This window comes from Oryctolagus cuniculus, chromosome 5 (assembly GCF_964237555.1).
Source record: "Oryctolagus cuniculus chromosome 5, mOryCun1.1, whole genome shotgun sequence".
Classification (NCBI taxonomy): Eukaryota; Metazoa; Chordata; class Mammalia; order Lagomorpha; family Leporidae; genus Oryctolagus; species Oryctolagus cuniculus.
The window spans coordinates 50,773,955-50,797,837 of NC_091436.1; the positions used below are offsets into that span (position 1 = coordinate 50,773,955).

Sequence of the window (23,883 nt, forward strand, 5' to 3'; positions counted from 1 at the left end):
TGAGTAAAATGTGGTCACCAGTTTCCAGCACAGCTCCTTCCCTGAGATTTTGAGCCAAGACAGTCCATACTCCCTCCATCCAAGCCGAGGCAGGCATTTGGTGTGGTGGTTAAGCTGCCACTTGAGATACCCATGTATGATATCAGAGAACCTGGGTTTGAGTCCCTGCTCTGTTTTCCGTTCTTGCTTCCTGCAAATATGCATCCTGAAAGGCAGAGTGTGATAGCTCAATTACTTGGGTCCCTGTCACTGACGTGGAGATCTGGCATGGAGTTCCAGTCTCCTGGTTTGACCTGACTGTGGCTGTTATGGGCCTTTGAGGGGTGAACCAGCAGATGAGATCTCCTATCTCTCTGTCGCTCTCTCTCTCGTTCACTCTCTCGCTCTCGCTCTCTCTCTCTTCCTTTAAAATTATTTTAAATTAAAAAGAGAGAAAGAGATTTACAGAATTAAAATGCCTTGGAAAAAGTCAAAATTTACAGAGAAACAAGGGGCTGAAACAGATGTGCAAGAAAAGCAAAACCAGGCCGGTGCCGCGGCTCACTAGGCTAATCCTCTGCCTTGCGGCGCCGGCACACCCGGTTCTAGTCCCGGTCGGGGCGCCAGATTCTGTCCCAGTCGCCCCTCTTCCAGGCCAGCTCTCTGCTGTGGCCAGGGAGTACAGTGGAGGATGGCCCAAGTGCTTGGGCCCTGCACCCCATGGGAGACCAGGAGAAGTACCTGGCTCCTGCCATCAGATCAGCACGGTGCTGATGCGGTGCTGATGCGGTGCGCCGACCGTGGCGGCCATTGGAGGGTGAACCAATGGCAAAGGAAGACCTTTCTCTCTGTCTCTCTCTCTCACTGTCCACTCTGCCTGTCAAAAAAAAAAAAAAAAGAAAAAAAAAAAGAAAAGCAAAACCCAGAAACCCACAGAGTACAGAATAGCTGCCTCCATTCCTATCGGTTTTCCAGTTTCCAACTCCCTTCTGAAAAGGCCCAGCTTATTTACAAGTTTATTCTATTAAATAAATTTCCTTTCACTGAGCTAGCTTTGTCCCTTGCAATCAAAAGTCTGGTACACTATCTCTGAAGGATATGTTCTAGGTTATTTGGTAGCACTTACTGTGAATTCAAGCACCAAGCTGAAGTCACCTAAAATAAGACCTAAGGTTGACCATAAGAGCTGCCAGTGGATCAGGCAAACCTGTCTCCTCTCAAATTCAAGAGAAACAGAATCAATTATAACAGCCTTATACAAGCTACAAAGTCTGTGCTTCCTCCCTATGCCCATTCCAGCTATTTCAAATGTACTCACATAGTGCTTATTAGCTGCTCTGTTCTTTTCATATTGCCAATTAGAGAGTAGGAATTCTAGCCCAAGACTGCCTACAGTTCTGCCATACCCAGAGCACCAGTATAAAAACTATAGAAGGATACCAAATTAGCCAAGGGTACCCAGGGGAAAGAAAAGAATGGCAAGAACATGATCAAAGCCAACCAGGGACCTAGACTCAAAAGTAATTGAAGTGGTCTTCCAAGTCCTTCACTATCCCCATGATTGGTATAATCTGAGGAATCCAAAGGAGAAAACATATTGATGATTTTCTTGTTAAATGCATTCAAGATCTTTGCTGTAAGCCTTCTTATTATCTTCCCATACTGCTCCATTTGTCATCTCTAATAAACTTTCAAAGGCACAATAATGCCAAGAACTCTCTTTTGTCCTCAATAGCATTTAGCAAAGCACTGAATACGTGAAGGGTATCTAAAAGTACTTATTTAACTCAGGTGTTGGAATGACCAGTTTCCCAAATGGGGTTAATGAACTTCCATTTATTACATAGGAGAATGTAGCCCAGTATCTTGATGGATAAAAGAAAAAAAAGTGTAAAACACAAGGGAAAAATGCTTCACCTACCCTAACCTATAAATCTTAATTGATTTTCAAGTCTTTGTTGAATTTTCCCCTAATATTATTTAGGGCTTTTTCACAGTATGGATTTCTGCAAGGCCAAGCTTGAAACACATTATTTCAGCCCAGTTGAAGTCACACACAAACACACATACACACACAGTTCATATTGCTTTGGCCTAAAGCAAATTCTTTACCGAGCGTTCCCTTAGCACAGAAGGTAGCACCTTGCATAGGTATCTGTGCACAATGGGAACTTAATAAGTACTTTATTGTTTTATGTGGTTTATTGTCCTAAAGCTTCCAAATACCTCAAGAATAGGGGTGAAATGACATTTTAAAGGCTGTTTGTGAAACAGCACCAAAGAAAAGATGCTTGTGGCCATCGCTCCTCCTCCTCAACTACTGTATCAGGTTAGGTTATGCTCTTGAAATCAAAGTTTCTTCATTTTGATTGTTTGCCGTCATTATCGAATGCCTGGCTCACCTCTGAGCTCTGACCACAGGGACCTTACCCCAGTTGGTTACGCTGGGCCACGGCAGATTCATTCCTGGCCTATCTTGCCTCTCTGATTGGATGAATCCTCTATAAATTAACCCAAAGTAACCACAAATGCACTGGGTTCCTCTTACCCATGTAATAGAACTTTGGAACTCTGGATTTTTTGCCTCTAACTTTGACCAATTACTTGCATGTTTGACACTTGTCTAATCCACGCCTGTCATTTCTGGATCATAACAACCTTAGTGGGAGCCATCCTCTTTCTTTTGTTATTTTCTTTATTAACTTTCCATGCTCCATTTAAGTAGATATCATATGAGTATTTATTATATCTCTGAAGAAGCAAAGATGGAAGAACATAGAGTTTCTGACTTGAAGACTCAGAATCCACTGAGGGAGACTATCAATTAAGCCATGAGAACACAATATGATAAGTAAAGTGCTCATCCTTTTGGTAAGAATCAGGGAAACTCTATAAAGCATATGATGCCTAGACTAAATTTTAAAGGCTATCAATTATTTTGCCCAAATCCTGTATTATTGAGCAATGTTTCATACATTACTTTTAGGCAGTATGAAGAAGACTTATAAGATTAGGTTTAAATTCTACAAATATCTCAGGCAGGTATGTGCAGCTTGAGAGAAGGAAGGGTAGAAAATATATCTATGTAGCTTTTACTATTTTAAAACTTACATTTAAACCTTATCTATTTTTCACAGTTCATTATATTTACCATTTTCCTTTCATTTATAAAAATTATTTAATGACATCTTAAAGGTCATCATGAGGGTAATAACAAAAAGATAATCCCAGCTGTTCCTGAGTGGTTTTCTATTTTTCTGTTGAAAAAATTATAGAAAAAAACTAAATTATTACTAAATTACATATTCTTATTAATATGATTTTTAATTTACCATATGATTTCCTATTATAAAATATGAACCCAAGAATTATCTCATATAACTAACCAATCATAACTACTCTAATATTTTGGTATTTATCCTTATGAGAGTACCTCTATAATTACTTGATAACCAAGCAGAATTCTACTAATAGAGATGCAACTTTAGATTTAGTACAAAGTCACCTTCCAAAAACACTTTAAAGTGGATACTGGGGGACAGGTGCTGTGGCACAGTAGATTAAAGCCCTGTCCTGCAGCACCAGTTCTAGTCCTGGCTGCTCCACTTCCGATCCAGCTCACTACTATGGCCTGAAAAAGCAGTGGAAGATGGCCCAAGTGCTTGGACCCCTGCGCCCATGTGGGAGACTCGGAAGAAGCTCCGGGCTCCTGGCTTCAGATCGGCACAGCTCTGGCCGTTGCGGCCATCTGGAGAGTGAACCAGCAGATGGAAGACCTCTCTCTCTGTCTCTACTCTCTCTGTAACTCTGTCTTTCAAATAAATAAAATAAATCTTTAAAAAAAAATAAAGTAGATACTGGAATGCTGAGTAGAAAGATAACCATTATCAGACAATAGAACCTTAAAGAGAATTAGTTTATCAAATGAGTTTCACCTGATAACCAGGATCCAGTAGGTTACTGAGAAAATGAGATTTTTAAGAGTTGAGAAACTAAGCAATGAGAACTGGCCTAAAATTATTGATGGCAGCACTAGAAAGGCAAGAGTGAACATGAGGAAATTGTGTATTTTAGGAGAAGAGAGGCTCTGGGGTAAGAGAAAGAAAAAAAAAAAAAAACAGAAAAAAAAAAGCAAAGAATCACGATGTTTGCTAAGACTGATATTAGACATTCCATCTCAGGACAGCATTCAGGGAAAATAATCATCCTCTCTGAAACAACTAAGAGATGGGAGCAGTTCTGGAAGCAGCACTAGATATAAACATTTCACAGTTCATTCCTGTAGTCAACTACAGCAAAAAATCTGTTGTCAACTGAGAACTCCGCAAAAAAGTACTGAGGGCTCTGAAAAGTAAATGAAACCAAGCAGACTGCAGGGAGCAGTGGAAACCTGGAAAAGAAACTGGGAGATGGTTCCCCCTTTATTTTCTTTCTCACAAGATTGTCCCTATGGATGAACCCATCTTTGTGTGGCATGACAAGAATAGCAGTCATAAAATATCCAGGGAACCCCATATTCCTGGCCAGAGATACAGCACAGTAGATGCAGCAGATTGGAGGCTGTGAAGGAATCACAGAGCTCTGAGAGCTAGAAAACGGGGTCTCCCTCCCTCAAATCAGCAAAATTGACACAAGTCTTAGGCATACTGTTCATACATACATGTGTGGAACAGACCCAAACCAGCAGAGTAAAGGCTTTGAGAAGTAACTGACACTTAAACCACAGCCCATATCTCAGACTAACACCTGAATTACTCATGTGGAGAATCAATTTAATCTAGCAATAAAAGTGCTTTGAAAATGGAACTGAGACATAAACCACAAAAAGACAAGAAAGAACACTTGGTGCTAGCCAACTCAAGTTATTTGCCCTCTAAACATTGACATCCTTCAGAAGATCATAACTGGATCCAGAGCCAATACAATATAATATTCTTGCAAACAGGAAATATGACCAATTTTTAAGATATGATTAAAAGATGACATTCCCAAGATATCCTAAGTGTTGGAAATAACCAGGTGAAGAATTTAAAGCAGCTATCATAGCTATACATTGTGAACTAAAGAGGAACATATTTGAAATGAATGAAAGGATAAGCATTTTTAGATCAATAGGTGAATGCACATCAAAAAAAAATAACCAAATGGAAATTTTTGAACTGAAAAAAGCAATATCTAAAATAATAATCTGTTAAATGGACCCAATAGGAAATTGGAGATGACAGAGAAAACCTCAAAGAAACTGGAGCTAAATTAATAGAAAGTATTCAATCTGAATAAAATACATAAAAAATATTCTCAAAAATTAGCAGAGCCTTAGTCCCATGGGACATTACCAAAACTTCTGCATACATGACATTAGAGTCCCAAAAAGAGAGTAGAAAAAGATTGGTGTATTTGAAAAAATGTTGGGAAGGGGACTGGCTTTGTGGCACAGTACATTAAAGCCACAGCCTACAGCACCAGCATCCCATGTGTGTGCTGGTTGAAGTCCCAGCTGCTCCATTTCCCATCCAACTCACTGCTAATGTGCCTGGGAAGGCAGTGAAGGATGGTCCAAGTCCTTGGGCTCCTGCACCCATATGGGAGACCTAGAAGAATCTCTCGGCTCTTGGCTTCAGCCTGGACCAGACCATTTTGGCTGCCACTTGGGGAGTGAACCAGCAGATGGAATATCTCTCTCTGCCTCTCTTCTTTCTCTGTGACTTTATCTTACAAATAAATTTAAACAAAAATCTTTTTAAAAAAGTTGGCAAAACATTATTTAAATCTTAAAGGTTAGGTGTTAGCAGATTTCAAGAAGTCCAGCATTTCCTTATTAGAGGACAATTCTCAATGACATTTATGACATTTTACAACAGCTTTTCTTCTAGATTATGTATTCAGGCATATTTGTCTAGGAAAAAAAAACCTGGGGTGATGGAGATAATAACTTTTTTTAAGACAGAAGGCAGATTTGTTTCCTGATCATTATATAAAAAGATAATGTGTCCTTTCAGGCAAAATGTATGACAACAACTCCTCTCAGTCCATTTAAAATATGGGTCATCCAAAAGCAATGGTTCAAACCTAATACAGCACTTTTCTGGACATTGTACCATGAGATACGAGAGAAAGGTAAACCAATGTGAATATAAGACTCATATTACCTGCAGTGCCATAAGTAATAAAGTCATTTATCTCATCTAGGAGTAGCATCACATCTCTTCCCAGCATCTGCTAAACTATAGAAACTAACAAATCAGCCTCCAAGTAGGGTAAAAATCTCAGATCCTTCACAATTCTCCAAATAAGATAACTTAAAGTAAATCCTGAACTCCCTATAACCTAAATTCTGAACAAAACTACTGAAGAACATACAGGAAATGAAATGACATAGCTATATACCTGTAGAACAATTTGAATCATCATGGATTTCGGAATAGAAATTATGGAGATTGGAAGTCAGTGGAATAGTACCTTTAAATTGCTACAATAAAAGAATTATCAACTGAGAATTCCTTATCCAGAAAAAAAGTTTCCTTCAAAAATGTATGAGAAACAATATTCTCAGATGAAGGAAAGCTAGTAAAATTCATCATCAATGGATGTGATCTGTAAGAAATAACAGACTAGAATTTTTCAAACCAAAAGGGAAAAATAACAAGAAAACTTGACTCTTTAGAAATAAAAGAACAATAGAAAAGATAGATACCTAGCTAAACAAACAAGATTACTTTTTCCTTTTAAGGTCTGCTGAAAGCAAAAATTATAATATGCTGTACTGAGATTTTCAAAGTACATCTGTCATACATATGATAACAAACAAAAGAGACAAGACAGTTGAAAAGAACTATGTTTGCAAGTTTTCTGTGTTTCACATGAGCTCGCATAATATTAATCATGGTAGACTATGAAAGTTTACATTTATGTTGTAATCCTTAAAATCACTGAAATGTAGCTTGAAGCTATATAATCAAAAACTTAATGTTCAAGTTATCTAAAATAAGACAGAAACTCACATGTGATGTGAGTAATAACTGAGAATCAAAAGACAAAGGGGACAGAAATAAATAATACAATGGTAGACTTTAATCATTTCAAATAATTGTTTTAAAAGTTAATGGTCTAATTCCAAAACTAGGAAGGAAAACTCATTCCATAAAGTCCAGTGTTACACTGATAATAAAACAATATCAAAATGAAACTTCAGTTCTTAGGAAATAAAATAAATTTCAAGTTATATATTTGATTATAAATGTAGCATTTTATGTATAATATTATATTCTTATAATAATATGTGATAAAGTTATAATAGTAAACTTAAACATTTTTACCCTCAAGAGTGGAGTAAAATCTGGTAGGATAAACTGCATAGAAATACAAATTAATGGGAAAAAAGCACTGAAAAATTGTTTAAAAAGCGCTTGCCCATATTTTTTAACTGCATATTAACAAAGGCAAGTCACAATAATATTTAGATTCTATTGGGAACATTTTTAAGTGTTTTAACAAGTTCTTTAAATATACCAATACTTACCATATGCCAGAAATTATACCTTTACAGCTATTAAAGTTAGAATGATACATTTTAGGAACTAACTTGGAAATGTACAATAACATTTATAGATTTCGAAAATCATTTTGAGGTCATTCAAGTGAAAAATTAAAAGACTTTTTAAAGCAGAAAATCATCACAGCTGAGCTCTAAAAGATATAGCTCTGTGGTAGGATATGACAGGAAAGAAAAAAATGTCTTTTTTTTTTTGGTGTAAAAAGTGTAAAACAGCCAGCCCTGTCCTGATTTCCGCCCCTTCAGCATTACTGGACCTACTCAGAGAGGAAGTATGTTAATATCCATGAGAGGCAGGGTGCTATCTTCCCCTCTCACCAACTGGCCTTCTGGGAAATGACTCCACCTCTCTGCCAGGAGATTGAATGAGTCACCCCCATTCCACACATGCTTAACCCCCACCCAACAGCATCACAGAAAGGGGGCCAGGGAGGAGAACAGAATTTGTAGATCCTGAGCATTATCTCAGAGCATTTCAAAAATTCCATAGGATTTTTCTGAAGTTATTTTGTTCTTCTCTTTAGATTATATTAGACACAGTTTACAAAGTGATGTAACATTTTTTCTAAAATATCAATAACAACGCTCCAAAAGGAACATCTTTTGCAATAATATAAAATTATGATAAAATTATATTCATCTAAAAATATATGTAAGGTACATAGATTACTTCTCCTGAATAGAGTTCAGGAAACAAAGAACACACGTGTTTTTCTGCATGTATAAGCAGATTTCAAGTAATGTCTGCAACCCTGGTTCCTAAGAATCTTCTGTGAAGGAAAGATGTGGACATTATATAAAATAGAAAACTGCCTAGATCAAAAGAACTCCTCCCTTTATTCAGACAGCATATCTTCTGTGTGGCTCTGCTTCCATGACCTGAATCAAAGCACACTTTCTCTGGGCAATCAACAGCTAAAGAACCATCCAGCTAGAGTAGAGAATTTGGACTAACCCCTCTAAAGGAAACGGCAAGGTGCACTCCTCCTTGTATGACCCTTACCGAAAGGAACCCAGTGTCATATCTTTTCTTCCAGAGAAGGGGAAAATGGAATTGATCTTTTGGTTACATAAATTGTAAATCCAACAACTAAGTTCTTTTGGCTATTTGATCATGTGGACATAACAAGCTTTCTGTCAAGAAAAAAGTTTATAAAAAGAATTAGAGATAATTAGAGATGAGGAGAACCATCTCCAGGAACTATCTGATCCCAACCAGAGGTGGTGCCTCCAAACACGTGATAGTTCTTGTGCTTGATGTGGTGAACCAGTGCATAATCCATCCAGCTTCCTTTTTTTTTTTTTTTGAAAGGCAGAGTGGACAGAGAGACAGAATGGTCTTCCTTTTCCATTGGCAATGGCCGCCGCGGCCAGCACACAGCGCTGATCCAATGGCAGGAGCCAGGTACTTATCCTGGTCTCCCATGGGGTGCAGGGCCCAAGAACCTGGGCCATCCTCCACTGCACTCCCGGGCCACAGCAGAGAGCTGGCTTGGAAGAGGGGCAACTGGGACAGAATCCGGCGCCCCGACCAGGACTAGAACCCGGTGTGCCGGCACCGCAAGGCGGAGGATTAGCCTAGTGAGCCGCGGCGCCCGCAGCTTCCTTCTGATACGCTTTCCTGAAGTCAGAGCACATCTCTGTGCTCCACAGAGCACAGAGGCTCCAGTCACAGGTTCCACTTGTGTAGTAATTAAAAGGAAGAACTGAAAACGAAGCTGTAGCTCCACGGCTTCTCTTGGTATTCCAGATCATGCGTGGCTGTTCCCTGATCATGGCGACTGAATTGATCATAGGAAAGGTGGTAGCTCTTTTTGCTGGCTCTGTAACATGAGCTCAAAGTAATCTCTGGATGCTTAATTTTCTGTTTTCTCTGTTTTCCCACTGATCCTATAATCAATGTAGTAATTGTAATTACTGTAATTAATCCTTTATCTTAAACTAGCTGGAGTGGTTTCTGACTGATATGCCTCTATTGGCCTGGTCCATCTGGTACAAGCTGCCGGTCGCAGAGTACCTTCCAGATTCCATGCCCAGGCAGTCTCCAGAGGAACAGTTAACATCAAGCTGCATCTGAAATTTGCAAATATTCTGCCACAACTCTTCTCATCAACATCCAAGGAGCTCAACATTCCCTTCGAAGAGAAGCATAAAACCCCATAATGCACTTGTCCCTGCCTAGCTAATTTTGAGCCCTCAATAGGAGTCATCTCTGCTCCGTGTTGTCCTATATTTCTAAATTCATTTGTCTGAATCACCATATGGTTAACATTCCTGTAAAATGTCTCTTTCCTTCCTGAAAACTGTACTGTATGGAAACTACCATGTTACTTAATTAGATCTTCACATTCCTGCTTCTAATGACTTAGACTATAGTACTGGAATATTTCAGATCTTGAGGGAAAAAAAAAAACCAAGTTTTTACATAGCTTATTTCCTTTTTGAACTTCAAACAAGACTTCTGTGTAGGTGTCACAGCTTACTGATTTCCTCTCTAATTCCCTCTTCTTCTAAAAAATTGAAGTCCTCTGCTTGCTTTAAGTAGTAATTTTATCAACATGTACAAGCCAATGAAATTCCTTTAATTTAGGCTATTTGATGCAATGCACAAAACTCCCAAGAGGAAAGAAAATATATTTTGTTTCTCCACAACTCACATCCATCCACAGGTAATCAAAGCTAAATTATTTTAAACCTGCATGTACTTGAAACTACATCCATCAGAAGGTAATTGGGCCAGAAAAAAAGGCCCTTAAACCACACCTATAATCTTCCAAGATCTTGTAATTCACCTGGGACTATTTGGATTGCTTTTGAACCTCCTGGTCTCTTCTATAACTTTGCCTAGGCAATTTCATCCCCATACACACCCGCAACATGGTTTCACCTCTTTGTTGTACGACATTACCATAAATTGATCCTAGTATATAATCTATTGCATATTCTCTATTCTCTGGTCACATAATAACTACCCTGTGTAAGTTCATTGCCACTTGCCTTTCATGTTCTATGCACCTTGAAATAGCGTGACCTGCCCTCCCTTTAGTGTGATTAGAGAGAGCAAAGGTGGTGGTGTTTGGGCAGATCCAGTGTCAAATTGCATCCTGAGTTCACCAACACTGGTCAACTGTTTGCGCCTTCATTCCCTCATCTATAGAATGGGATTCATAACACTTACCTTATTATGTTGTCAGAGAAAACAAATGAGATAATTTATGTAGAACACCTGGCTCAGCACCTGGTGATATAAAAAGGGAAAGGATGAGTCTTTTGAAATGTAATTCTCCAGATGTGATTTTATAACTCAGCCTATTGCTCATGACTAATGGAGGATTTGTTTAAAGCCCCTAGAGGCACTTTCCCAGATGCCATATGATTCATTTCTGGAACATTTTACAAATAATCAAAAAATTTTTTTTAAAATTTTAAGGTAGTGTATCACACATTCAATGAAATGAAATGTCATAATTATACAAGTGGCAGAGATGGCAGGGGGCCCTGCTAGCCCCGTCCTGCCTCCTGATCCTGTCTTTCCACAGTTATTTCATGTGTTCACTCAAGGAGAATTCCTCCAGTGAAGTTTCTCCCCGGGTTAGTTCAGGATAGACTATGTCTTCAATATCTTTATCTTTGTACTAAATGACTTTAGTCCAAACTTGAGGTGCACAATGGTCCTACTATATTGTCTTGTGTAGTATTATTCTTCAAACAAACCTTACATACACATTAAACTCTCAAAAGCAACTGATATGCCCATAATCACAAAATGCAAGTAAACACATAACCAGAAATTGTCAAGCAATGTGTTTTGGAATTGGAGATGTTTCCCTAAAATTTGCTTCTGTGATTCCGGTGTTGAATACAGGACAGGGGCAGGCACTGCCTCGGACTAAGAGAGGAAATCTGACAGCTGTTTGCTTTTATCAATCACTAGGGTTTGAAGCAAGACCCATCATCTTCCACACTTGGGGTGAAGCAAATTTATATATACAATTGATGCAGGATAGAATTCAACTTATTTTGTCTCTAAACAAAAGAGGTTATGCTTTCTATTTGGTCAGCTGTAGAACATATGTTATTAAAGTACACAGGTCACATACCAAATTTAATTTGCTTCCATCAGAAGATCAACATGGAAAGAATTGTATTTAACTACTAAAAATGCTGTAACAAGCAAACTTGAATAATTTGCTGTATTTTGGCTCACCTAGTATGAATGTACTGATAGTAAATATTTTTTAAACTTCTAGTAAAAAGCTGCACTTTTGAGAGAAATTTGTACTGAAGCAAACAGAAAAAAGCGAACTTGACATTGATCTTTACATATTTAAATCAAAGTTTCTAATAACTTGGAAAATTCAAAGGAAAATTAAAATTGGCATGTAAAACTCAGAACATCAAAATGTTCATAATCTAACCATCCAAATTTTGCATTACTCATTAACATTTTGATGTTCCATTTTTTTTTCTCTACTGACTTTTGAAAGTATTTATAATACATAACAATTTAATTTTATATCATGGTGTTCTTCCAATACATCATTATAACATGGTCACTCTAAATATAATTTAAAACTCTGTGAACATGACCTCAATAATGCCATAATATTATATGGATGTACATAATTTCTTTAACCATGGTCAGTTAGAATACTACCAATAGTTTATTTTTTATACAAATCTTTTGTTCATGGGCCAGTGTGGTGGCATAATGGGTTAAGCCATTGCCTGCTGGCATAATGGGATGCCAGTACCGGTTAGAGTTCCAACTACTCCACTTTTTATCCAGCTCCCTGTTAATGCACTTGGGAAAACAGCAGAAGATAGCTCAAGTTCTTGGGCTCCTACACTCACATGGGAGACCCTGAAGAAGCTCCTGGCTCCTGGCTTCAGCTTGGCCCAGCCCTAGCCATTGCAGCCATTTGAGAAGTGAACCTGTGGATGGAAGATTCTCTCTCTCTCTCTCTCTCTCTCCCCTCTCTCTCTCTCTCTCCCCCCTCTCTCTCTCCCCTCTCTCTCTCTTCCCCCTTCTCTGTCCCCTCCTTCTATACATATATATATACACACACATTACATGTAATGTGTGTGTATATATATATGTGTATATATATATATATACAGATCTACCTTCAGAATAAGCAAAATAAATCTTTAAAAAATTTCTGTCCATTCAAGTTTATCAAAATTTCTGGTCATTCCCTCAATAAAAAGTTAGAAATGTTCAATTACTAGGTCAAAATGCTTTAACATTTTAGAACTCTTAATATTATGCTAATAGCATCCTGTTTAAAAGCGTGAAGTTTTAAACCCAGACATATTATGGGTGGAACCCTGCTTCCATCAGAAGTATGCAATATATATATATCCTTGGGCCTATTATTTGCCCTCTCTGGGATTCTGTGGCTTCATCTGCAGAGCAGGGATGATACTTCATAAGGTGAAGTACTAAGAAGATTAGGTGATATATAATTTTCATAAGGCATAATGATTAAAAAATCTACCTGGTTTGAATTCACATTTGACCAATGACTAATTGTGTGATCTTGACTTAGATTCCGGATGTTTCAGTTTCATCTCTAGAACAACAACAACAGCAACAACAAAATCTCATAGTGCCAACATCCTAGGATTAATGCAAGAAAAAAATGCATTAACACATGTAAAACGAAGCATGGCCTGTTGGAGAGAAAGCACCTAATAAACATTACTGTTGCTCTTGCTAGAAAGAGTATTTTCCTAGTGCTCTCAAATGGTGAGCACTCCACTCCTATAATAACTATTTATTATAGGTTCCTTTCTAGAAAGATTGTGTAAACTTCCTTAAAGCCAACATTAATATGCACCTATGCTTTATCTACTCTGAATAACAACAAAACCAAACAAATTAACAATTTGAGCAATCATATAATTTGTTTTGAAATCTTGAGATAATTTGATGTCCATCTAAGGTTTCAGTTTTATTAAAAAGAAAACATTTACCTTTTATTTTAATAGCACAGTGAATATTTACGGGGAATTTTTACGATATTTAGAATTATGTTTCAGCAGGCTTCAGGTTTTAATCCCTGAAACCCATGCTGTTTGGGGACTTCTTGTGTCACTGTTCCTAACTCTAAACACCTAACAAAGAGCTCTGAGTCCACATCATTATTTCATTTCTACAATAATTATTAAATGGCATTTATAGTTTATCAAACTCTCTTATATATCCGTATCAAATTTATTTATCACAAAAGAGACTTCTCTAGTACACATTGCTCTCTCCATATTGAGACATGTAGAAAATGAGACTCAGAAGGGTTTCCACTCTTCCTTTAATTCACCAGCCAATGAATGGTAAAATCTAGACATGTACCTAGGCTTTTCTTCAACACTATGTTCCCTTCTCCTGCCACCTGCAGTCCTAAAACAATGAGAAACACAGACGGAGCCCTGTCATGATTATATATCCGTGACATAGAGAGTATAGAGCTGAGTTGGCACAATAAAGGAATTTAACCACAGCAAGCCATCAGTTGTCATCAGCATTCAGTAAAAAGAACACTGTTGCTTTTTAACCGGGAGGGAAAAGGGTGTTCTTCCCTCAGCTATTCAGTACCTATATTTGAGGGACCTACTACACCTTCTAGAAAGTCTCCCTCCTTTTTAAAGTTCTCTCCCTGGAGCTAGAACACGAGAGAGACATTTTTATGGGAAAAAAAGTAATTAAGCTTTCTCACAGAGCAAATCCCTCAAAGTATTCATCATAAAGAAAATTTGAACCCAACTTTCTTCCTATCCGAAAGTGCTAATTTAATTTTATAGCAGAACGGCCTGAGGATTCCCTAGAGCATGATCGAGGAGGAGAGGGGGCTGCCTATGTGATCCTCTTACTCACTGCACACTGGCACAGCTTGGTTGCAGACTGAAAATTGCTTTGCCCTTTGCTGAGGATCGTGTTACATGTGTCAAATAATTTTTTACCCCACTTAAAATCAGAGTCTGCTTTGCTAATTCGTTTCATCCTTCCTCCTCCTTTCATGATTAATGAAGGTTGGAATAATTTTTCAGGGCAGGATTATAAGTTGGGTGTCAGAAGGTGGTCACAAATGGGTGACATTCAGTACTTCATAAACTCAAGATTTGGTAAACTGCAAATGTTTCTCCCACTCCCCTCTCCCTCCCTATCTGTACTTACACAGTAACCGTGTTCACACGGAATCTAAGATGACAAATGAAAATGTTAATTTGAGAGAATATATTGACACCACTGCAGAAAATGATTTTTGAAAAGGTGCTGATATATTGTGCCAGCCATTTGGATACCATTTGCCACAAAGCAGAACTGCATAGTCTCAAATATACATAATCTATTTTGAAAGGTTTATTTACTCGCTTGATGCCTTGCTGTTAAAGGAAATCACAGTTGTACAATGGACTCACGTTCTCGACAGGTCAGCCTCTGGACTCCCGTGTTCCTCCAGCAACCTCCCGATGGGAAGAGTCTGGCATTTCTATTTTGATGTAGTCATGTCGATGACATGTCATCCATCACCGCAGTGTGTAAAAATGTAAAACACACTTTTTATTGCCAAGAAACTCATGTGAGCCATGTCTCTGACTCAACTCTGCTCTTAACCTCTCACCTCCAGTAAAGGACATTTTTACTCTTTAAAGTTTTTGTGTTCACTGGCTATAATTGTAAAATATCATATTTATTTTATTTTTAAGAGAAGCCATAAATTGCTTTAATTTTTATCTTTGAGAAGCAAGTGAGCCCCTAAAGATTATGTCATCTCTCCACCAAATAATAATAATCCTGGAGATTCAGTAGGAGAGATCAATAAGAGTTAATCGAAGTGTCGGACATTTTGGAACTGAGGAGAAGAGAATGTATTTTGGAAGCTGCCAAAAGAAAATGTGTCCAAGCCACAGATTCTCTGATAGAAAACAAAATCCATTATTAAGCAGACAACTTTACTTATTAATTGAAAGCAGAAATTGGGATTTAACATGCTTTCACACTATGCTAGAGTCCCATGAATTCTTATAAATAAATGAATACTTGAGACTTGGCTTAGCGTGGATGGCCCTCTCTGAGACAAGTAGGTATGATAGACAGAGAACTCCCATTTTAGATGATTTGCCTGTGTAGCTGGTTTGAATTTTACTCAGTCTCAAAACTCAAGTGTCATGAAATGTTCATTTGCTCACATGTTTATGATTAAACTTTGAGTACCTCACAGGCACCTATTTTTGCTAAATCTTACCAAGTCAGGGTACCTTGTCATTTCTGGTCTTTCATTGTCTGGTTATCACCTATAGCATTTCTTGTCCTGGTCGTGTGTCCCCTTTTGGCATATCAACCCTCTCAGTCTCAGTGCTGGTGACATGTTGTGTTTCCCCCCATACACCTGTGAGGTTGTATAGACTCCTCTGTATAAAACTCAATATCATGAGGTATAGAAATTAGGAGGAGGATGTTCAGCCTAACAGCTAAGATACTCGTCGAGATGCCTGCCTCCCATTTCAGAGTGCCCAAGTTCAAGTCCCCGCTCTGCTCCCAATTCTAGCTTTCTGTTAATGTGCACCGTGAGAGTCAGCAGGTGATGCCACAGATTCTTCGGTCCCTGCCAACCACAGGGGAGACTTGGATTCAGTTTCCAGCTTCTGGTTTAGGCCTGACACAGCCCTGGATGTTATGGGCATTGCGGGGCTAGGGGGAGGGACACCAGGCGACCAGATGACTGAAGATCTCACTCTGTCGATTTCTCAAGTCAAATTTCAAGAAGAGAAGAAGAAATCAGGAGGGACATAATAAAATGTGAGATTTGAAAACCAAATGGTAAAGAGAAAAGCAAGCATTTGGGGAGTAGCCCGGTCACGCTAAAAGGGCAAGACCAGAGCAAACCTCCCTGATTCTGTGGTTGAAGCCTCAGCAACCTTCTGGAAATTTCACCTTCTGTAACGCTAGTTGCTTGGCTTTTTCTTACGGTTTGTGCCCTCACAATTTTACTCTGAATTACCAAGAGTGGGGACAAGTCAAATCTCTATTCTTTGCAACCATAAACACACAGACACACACACACACACACACACACACACAAATTAAGAAAAAGAACCAAAACATTGTTACGCTACTTAGCTTGAAAGAAAAGCAGCTCCTGAAGAACAACCAGGCATTTTTCCACAAATGCATCCAAAGCTGTCCTCACAGATCTACTTGCAGATCTACAAAAACAAATGTATAATTTGTATAATACAGTCTGTAATTTGTGGAGACATTGCAAAATATGTTTCAACCAATTTAGATTAAATACTTCGAATCTTTTCAGGAATTTTTGAAACTAATGTGCCACCATTCAGCCACACTAATTCAATCATGATTTATAACAAAAAGAAAAACAGAATGCCAGCTTTACTTTACAGTTGCGCAAAAACATATGTTAAATTTGCTATTCTCGGGGCCAGCGCTGTGGTGCAGAAGGTTATAGACCTGACCTGAAGCTCCGGCATCCCATATGGGTGCTGGTTCTAGTCCCAGCTGCTCCTCTTCCAATCCAGCTCTCTGCTATGGCCTCGGATAGCAGTAGAAGATGGCCCAAGTCCTTGGGCCCCTGCACCCACGTGGAAGACCAGGAAGAAGCTCCTGCCTCCTGGCTTCGGATCAGTTCAGCTCCAGCCATTGCAGCCATCTGGGGAGAGAACCAGTGGATGGAATCCTGTCTCTGTGTCTCTACCTCTCTCTGTAACTCTTTCAAATAAATAAAATAAATCTTTAAAAAATAATTTGCTATTCTCAACCCAGTCCTGTTTTTCATAAATGCACACACACCTGCGCACACACACACACCTTAATTCCTAAGGTTATTCTAAAATCACAGAATGAAATAAAAATTAAAATCTCAAAAAAAGTAGACAAAATTGCAAGTAAGTCTTGAAGATGCTAAGAAATCTATCATGACAATATACACAAGCTCATCAATTCCCATTTATAAATAAAAAAGAAGACACAAGAGGTTGGTGTTTGGGCTGGAAGATGCCCATGTCCCTAGGTGTGCATAGGTTAGAGTTCTGGCTCCGGCTTTTGACTACAGATTCCTGCTAATGCACAGACTGGGAGGCAGCAGTGACAACTCAAGTAACTGGGTTCCTGCCACCCATGTGAAACCTGGACTGGGTTCCCCACTCCAGGCATCAGCCTAGCCCAGGCCCTGGCTTTGCTTGCATTTAGGAAGTGCACCAGCAAATCGGAGATCTCTGTCTCTCTCTCTCTCTCTCTTTCTCTCTCTCTCTCTCTCTCTCTCTCTGTCTCTTTCTGTTTCTCCAATAAGTAAATAAAACTTTTTTAACGTGAAGACCAGTAGCCATTAGGAATTTGGATTTTATTTAATAAAAACATCAAAATGGTGTAAGACCACTTAGGATAAGGTCAAAATATTTCTTAGTTTCTATGCCTTTCTGAAGATAGCAATGTTACATATTGTCATAACATATGTATGTGGATTATATTTCTCTTTCTCCTAATAAATTTCCAGTTAAAAGATTATACATATAACATACACATTAGATACTTTACTCTCACTGTGGAAATTTATTAGTATTTCAGGAACATTTCCACACTCCATTTACGTTTTTGAAATAGCTTACATTTTCATACTTTTAAGGTTTTAATTACATTTATACCAAGTCGAAAGTTATTAGCCACTGGATATTAACTGTGAGGACTCATACAAATGTTATTATCATCATTACTGAAAGGTGGTTTTTGTCACATAATTTCCTGGATAATAATACAAATTAACATATTCCGTTAGGTATTTGTAAATATCTTAATGCCATTCAAATTGAGAGGTATTTCTGAAATGCACTGGGAGAAATTTTGAGAGATGTATGTGAGGTTGTGAGGTTAGAAAATAATTAGAATTCTTGTGTTATCCTGGTTACTTGAGTGTCTGATTTAACCATCTCTATACCTGACAGACTAATTTAGCTACAATGCAGCAAAACCAGCATTGTGGTAATAGAATATTGATTGTACAGTGTTCAGACAAAGAACTTATGTTGGTGTGCTTTTTATATATGCATGATATTGTGGCACAATATCCATGTCAATAATTTTCCCCAAATGAACTTCAGCACCACTGTGTTCAATGACAATTTAATTATGAAATAATCAATCCTCTGATGAAACATTTTATCTTGCATTAGCCTAAAATATAAATAATCATGCTGGTCTTGGAAGTCTGTAATCTAAAAGCACAGTGAAAATATAAAGTTCACTTAAGCATATTATCTTGTAATTTTTATAAAGCTATTTTATTCCCACTATGAACACATGAGAAAACTTTCTCACAAAGATTTTACTTTCATAGGGATAAAGTATTAATTCCGTGTATTCCACCTCCCAGCACACACACACACACACACACACACACGAGAAAAACGGTTTTATCAAGGTGCAAACACGGAATTTAAAAAAGAATTCCCCCCATAAGATTATTGTTATAGACGCAATGCTGATGCTTGTTTGCTTGTTTTAGGAAGAGATTACTCATGAAGAAAATAATGAAGAGATATCGTTTTGTTTACTTGGAAATGCAAACATAAGACCTAATGAGAATTGTAAATAGAAACCAGAAGGTAATCCTGGCATTAAGATCAACAAGTCTTTATTATAATGCTGTTTTGAGAGAATTCAGCAGTAAGGAATGAGAAACAGGAAATAGTATCTTTACAAATTGGAGAGTTGAAAAGGTCATTAAAATTTATAAACCAACTGTTACCCAATTGAGTTCCCTTTCTAGCACTCCTGACAGATGTTCACTCAACATCTGCTGGAATAGATATTGTGTGAAAATGTTATTCTCTACATCCAGACAAATCTATTTCTTTGTCTTAAGGCAGCTCCTATTCTACTGGTGAAAATTCCAAAGTATTAAAACTTTCTGAAGTTTATTTTGGCAAACAAACTTGAAAGCTAAAAATGTGAACACTTCATTGACCCTATAGCTCTAGTTCTTTACCCTAAAGAAACCATCAAAGTTATAGGGGTCTTAAAACAGTTCATCCAAAAAAATCATCCTTTAACTCAATTTTCTACAGACCTTTGTGAAGTGCCCTCATATATGGAATTTTTTTGATTTGTTACTTAACGAAGTAAAAATTTAAGTACACTTAAATTGTGAGTAGTTAATAACAATATATTGTGTTTTTAAATTGCTAAAAGGGAATAGATTTTAAATGTTCTCCCTAGAAAAAGCATAAGTATATGAGGCAATGTACATGTTAAAACATTAAAAAAAAAGGGGGTGGGGACTGGAAACAAGCTAATGTTCAAGAGTGGAAAATTATTTCAAAATTATTTATTTTTTTAAGGGAAAGGGTTTATTGGAGGAAACCCGACAGACCAGAGGGAAGGGGCAAAGAAGGAAAAAGAGGGAGAAGGAGAGTGTAACAAAGAGATCTAGAGAGAGATCAAGAGACAGACAGACAGACAGAGAGATCAGGAGATGGAGAAAAAGAGAGCAAAAATTATTTAAAATTAAAAATGGGTGAGCATTGTGGCTTAGCAGGTTGAGCTATAACTTGGGATGCTCACATCCCTTAGCAGAGTACTACCTCTGCTTCTGATACAGCTTCCTGCTAAAATGCATTCTGGGAGGTACCAGATGATAACTCAAGTACTTGAGTCACTACCAATCATGTGGGAGACCTAGAAGTTCCTGGCTCCTGGATTGAGCCTGTCCCAGCCCCAACTGTTGTGGTCATTTGGAAAGTAAACTGCTAGATGCAACCTCTCCCCACCCCACCCCTCTCTCTTTGGCACTATGTTTTTCAAATAAATAAAAATAAATAACCTTTTTTAAAACAATGGAACATTATTAAATAATGTATGATAGATTCTTAAAATATATACCATTCAGTCATCACAAATTGCGTTGTAGACAAACATACTCAAAATATATGTTTTAATGTAATAATGTCTATGAAGGACTTAGGAGAACTTTCTGACACAGCGAAAGCAAAAGTAAATATTAAATCTTACCATTGCAAAAAGTGGGTAGTAAAGAAATATATTAATTATGTCAGTTACAAATTTTTCACTGAATATGCATTCTTTCATCCTTAAACTAAATGTTGTTTAAATATATTTATTTCATTAATATTTGATGAATGCTAACTATATGCCAGATGTTGATTAAATAAAAAATTTAGGGGAAAATAATAAACAAGGAATCAGACAAATGATTGCTATGATTACAGAGTATAATCACTGCTATGAAGGAAATCAGCAGACTGTGGTGTAAAGGATAATGCTATTGGGGTATTTATTTCCATATTGTGTGTGGGGTTTACAGGAACCAGGATATTTTGTAACTGAGGTTTTTGAGTTAACAATGACCCTCGTAAAGAGCCAAGAAAATCTTTCCATACAGGAGAAAGACCAATGAGAGTTCAGCAATGAGTTTGTCATGTTTTGCACAAAAAGTAGACAGCATCAAAAAAATCTACATGAGAAGTATATACAGGTTTGTCATAAATTTCTTACAATTTTCCTGGATATTTTAAGTATGCCATGAGGTTGGGAAGGAGGAAAGGAGAGAGGTGGAGGAGGAACACAAGGGAAGGGAAGGGAAGGGAAGGGAAGGCAACAGAGGAAAATAGGAAGTAAAAGAATGATTAGGCTTCCAAATTTCCAAATCCTAGAAACTTAAGGTAGAGCAGAATAAGAAGAGATTAGAGAGGTTCGCCAGGCAGGGACTTTTAGGTCATCTTAAGGAGATTTACTTTTACCTTAAGTGTAATTGGAAAAGTTAAAATGTTTCAAACAAGGAAGGAATGGGATTTGATTTCCAGCTTTATGGTGGAATGGAACATAGGAATTCTGATACAAACGAGGGTGCCATGCTTACAAGATAGCCAAGTGAAGAGGTCAGGTAGATGGTCAGACATAATTTGAACTCAGAGGTCTAAGTCACAACAGTACATTCAGAAGTTATGAATGTTGAGGCACTATTTATAATGTGGAAACAGAGAGGATCATCTCAAAATAAGAAAAAGCAGAGCTGAGAGCCTTGGTATCCTTAGCCTTAAACAGACCTTTCAGTTGAGAGGGACAAATAGTGAACAAGAGGGAAGGAAGTACAGATGGAATGTGCTGACAATTCTTCAAAAACTCTTTTTTTAAATGCTTATGCACTTATATTTTCATCTGTGAAAGGCAGAGAGAGGAGATGGAAATCTTCCATCCACTGCTCTTGAAAATGAAATTTGAGTGTAACATTTAGTGAAGCGTAAGCCATACAGAGAAGTGTGCACACAGCCCAAATGTAGACCCCATGTGTCATCACAGAGCAAGTGTTGGCCAGGTGGAAAACAAGAACACCCATTATCCTGGGGTACTCTTGACTTCCCTTCCACCCCTAATCTCCAGACTCACCAGTTTAGTTTTGTTTGATTTTTTTTAGCTTTTATTTAACAAATATAAATTTCCAGTACAGTTTATGGATTACAGTGGCTTTCCCCACCCCCATAACCTCCCTCCCACCCGCAACCCTCCCATCTCCCACTCCCTCTCCCATTCCATTCACATCAAGATTCATTTTCATTATTTTTATATACAGAAGATCAATTTAATATATACTATGTAAGAATGGGTCATCAAAGAAGGAGGTACCTTTCTCTGAAGAGAGGAAAGAACTTCCACTTTGACCATGGCCTTATCAGAGTCAGTGAACTCAGGGGGCTTCCATAGCCTTGGCAGCTCATGACAAGAGCCTAGGTTGATTACTGATGCCATAAACAAGAGTGTCAATTTGTTAAGTCAACAACAGGAGTCACTGTGCACTTACTCCTCATGTAGGATCTTTGTCCTTAGTGTGCTGTACATTGAGATTTAATGCTATAACTAGTACTCAAACAGTATTTTTCACTTTATCTTTCTGTATGGGAGCAAACTGTTGAAATCTTTACTTAATGTATGCTAAACTGATCTTCTGTATATAAAGAGAAACCAAAATGAATCTTGATGTGAATGGAAGGGGAGAGGGAGTGGGAAAGGGGAGGGTTGCGGGTTGAGGGACGTTATGGGGGGAAAGCCATTGTAATCCATAAGCTGTACTTTGGAAATTTATATTCATTAAATAAAAGTTAAAAAAAAAAGATTTCAATAGTTTGCTTGATTTTATACTTCATGTAAACAGAATCATGAGAAGGAAAAAAATTAGGTGATTTATTGTATTCTGGCATATATTTCTAAGAAAGGCATTCTAAAAGAAGCAGTGTCTTGACAGAGAAGGAAAAAAATGAGAACAAGAGCTTTTTCGAGGCAGTTGGAGGTGGTACACTTGTTCCAGTGCAACCAGACGGAAAGAGAGTTGATATAGACTTAGTGTGAAGAAGGTGAGAAGAGAGTATTGTCCCAGACTGGATTTTGCTTTGTAAAATATTCTTTGAGGAAGCCAGCAGTGTGCACAGTTCAAAGAGGAAGAATGGATTAACCATCTTCTATAGGGAAACACAATGTAAGGCAAGGAGGAGAGCTAATCGATTAAGTTTTGTAGGTGATGAACAGCTGTGAAAACTTTAAAGCAATCAAATCTTGTTAGAAAAACAGATGCATGTGTACGGCACATTTATGTAATGGCATACCCTAGACTTCGTAAAAGCAATGAAGAACAAGGCATATATGCACCAAAGCAATATCCCCAAAATGTAATCATTAATGGGGGAAAATATCGCATAACAATATTTACATCATGTTGCTATTTATGAGAAAATTTTAGAATTCATAGATATGAGAGGTCTTTAAAAAGTTTATATATAACATATTTTACTCAAAAACAAGTAAACAGGGAAGTATCATTATAATCTTAGAATTGTATCTATGGGGGGCCAGCACCGTGGCTCACTTGATTAATCTTCCTCCTGCAGCGCCGGCATCTCATATGGGCGCCAGGTTCTAGTCCCGGCTGCTCCTCTTCCAGTCCAGCTCTCTGATGTGGCCCGGGAGGGCAGTGGAGGATGGCCCACATGATTGGGCCACTGCATCCTCGTGGGAGACCAGCAAGAAGCACCTGGCTCCTGGCTTCAGATCGCCGCAGTTCCAGCCATAGCAGCCATTTGGTGCATGAACCAATGGAAGGAAGACCTTTCTCTCTGTTTCTCTCTCTCACTGCCAGTTCACTGAGGCTGCAGCCAGGAGCAGGGAACTCACTGTGGATCTCCATTGTGGGTAGCAAGGACCCACCTGTTGCTTACCAGGGTACACATTCACAGGAAACTGACATCAAGAGCAAAGCCAAGAGGCAGGTGCTCCATTGTGTACATGGGCTTCTTTTTTTTAACTTTTATTTAATAAATATAAATTT

At 38.0% G+C, this 23,883-nt stretch overlaps 1 long non-coding RNA gene across 3 annotated transcripts in view; it reads right to left on the minus strand.

The window, feature by feature from the left end:
* Nucleotides 1–23,883, minus strand: part of LOC103349875 (uncharacterized) — a 154,626-nt gene that overhangs the window by 23,723 nt on the left and 107,020 nt on the right. For 2 of the 3 annotated variants that reach the window (XR_011388548.1, XR_011388549.1), the window contains exons 2-5: nucleotides 17,012–17,205; nucleotides 14,954–16,741; nucleotides 13,033–13,154; nucleotides 10,710–10,769 (exon numbers count right to left, since the gene is read on the minus strand). This is a non-coding gene — a long non-coding RNA (uncharacterized lncRNA). Of the gene's footprint in view, nucleotides 1–10,709; nucleotides 10,770–13,032; nucleotides 13,208–14,953; nucleotides 16,742–17,011; nucleotides 17,206–23,883 lie in introns of all 3 variants that reach the window. The other variant, XR_007922852.2, reaches the window with a different exon arrangement.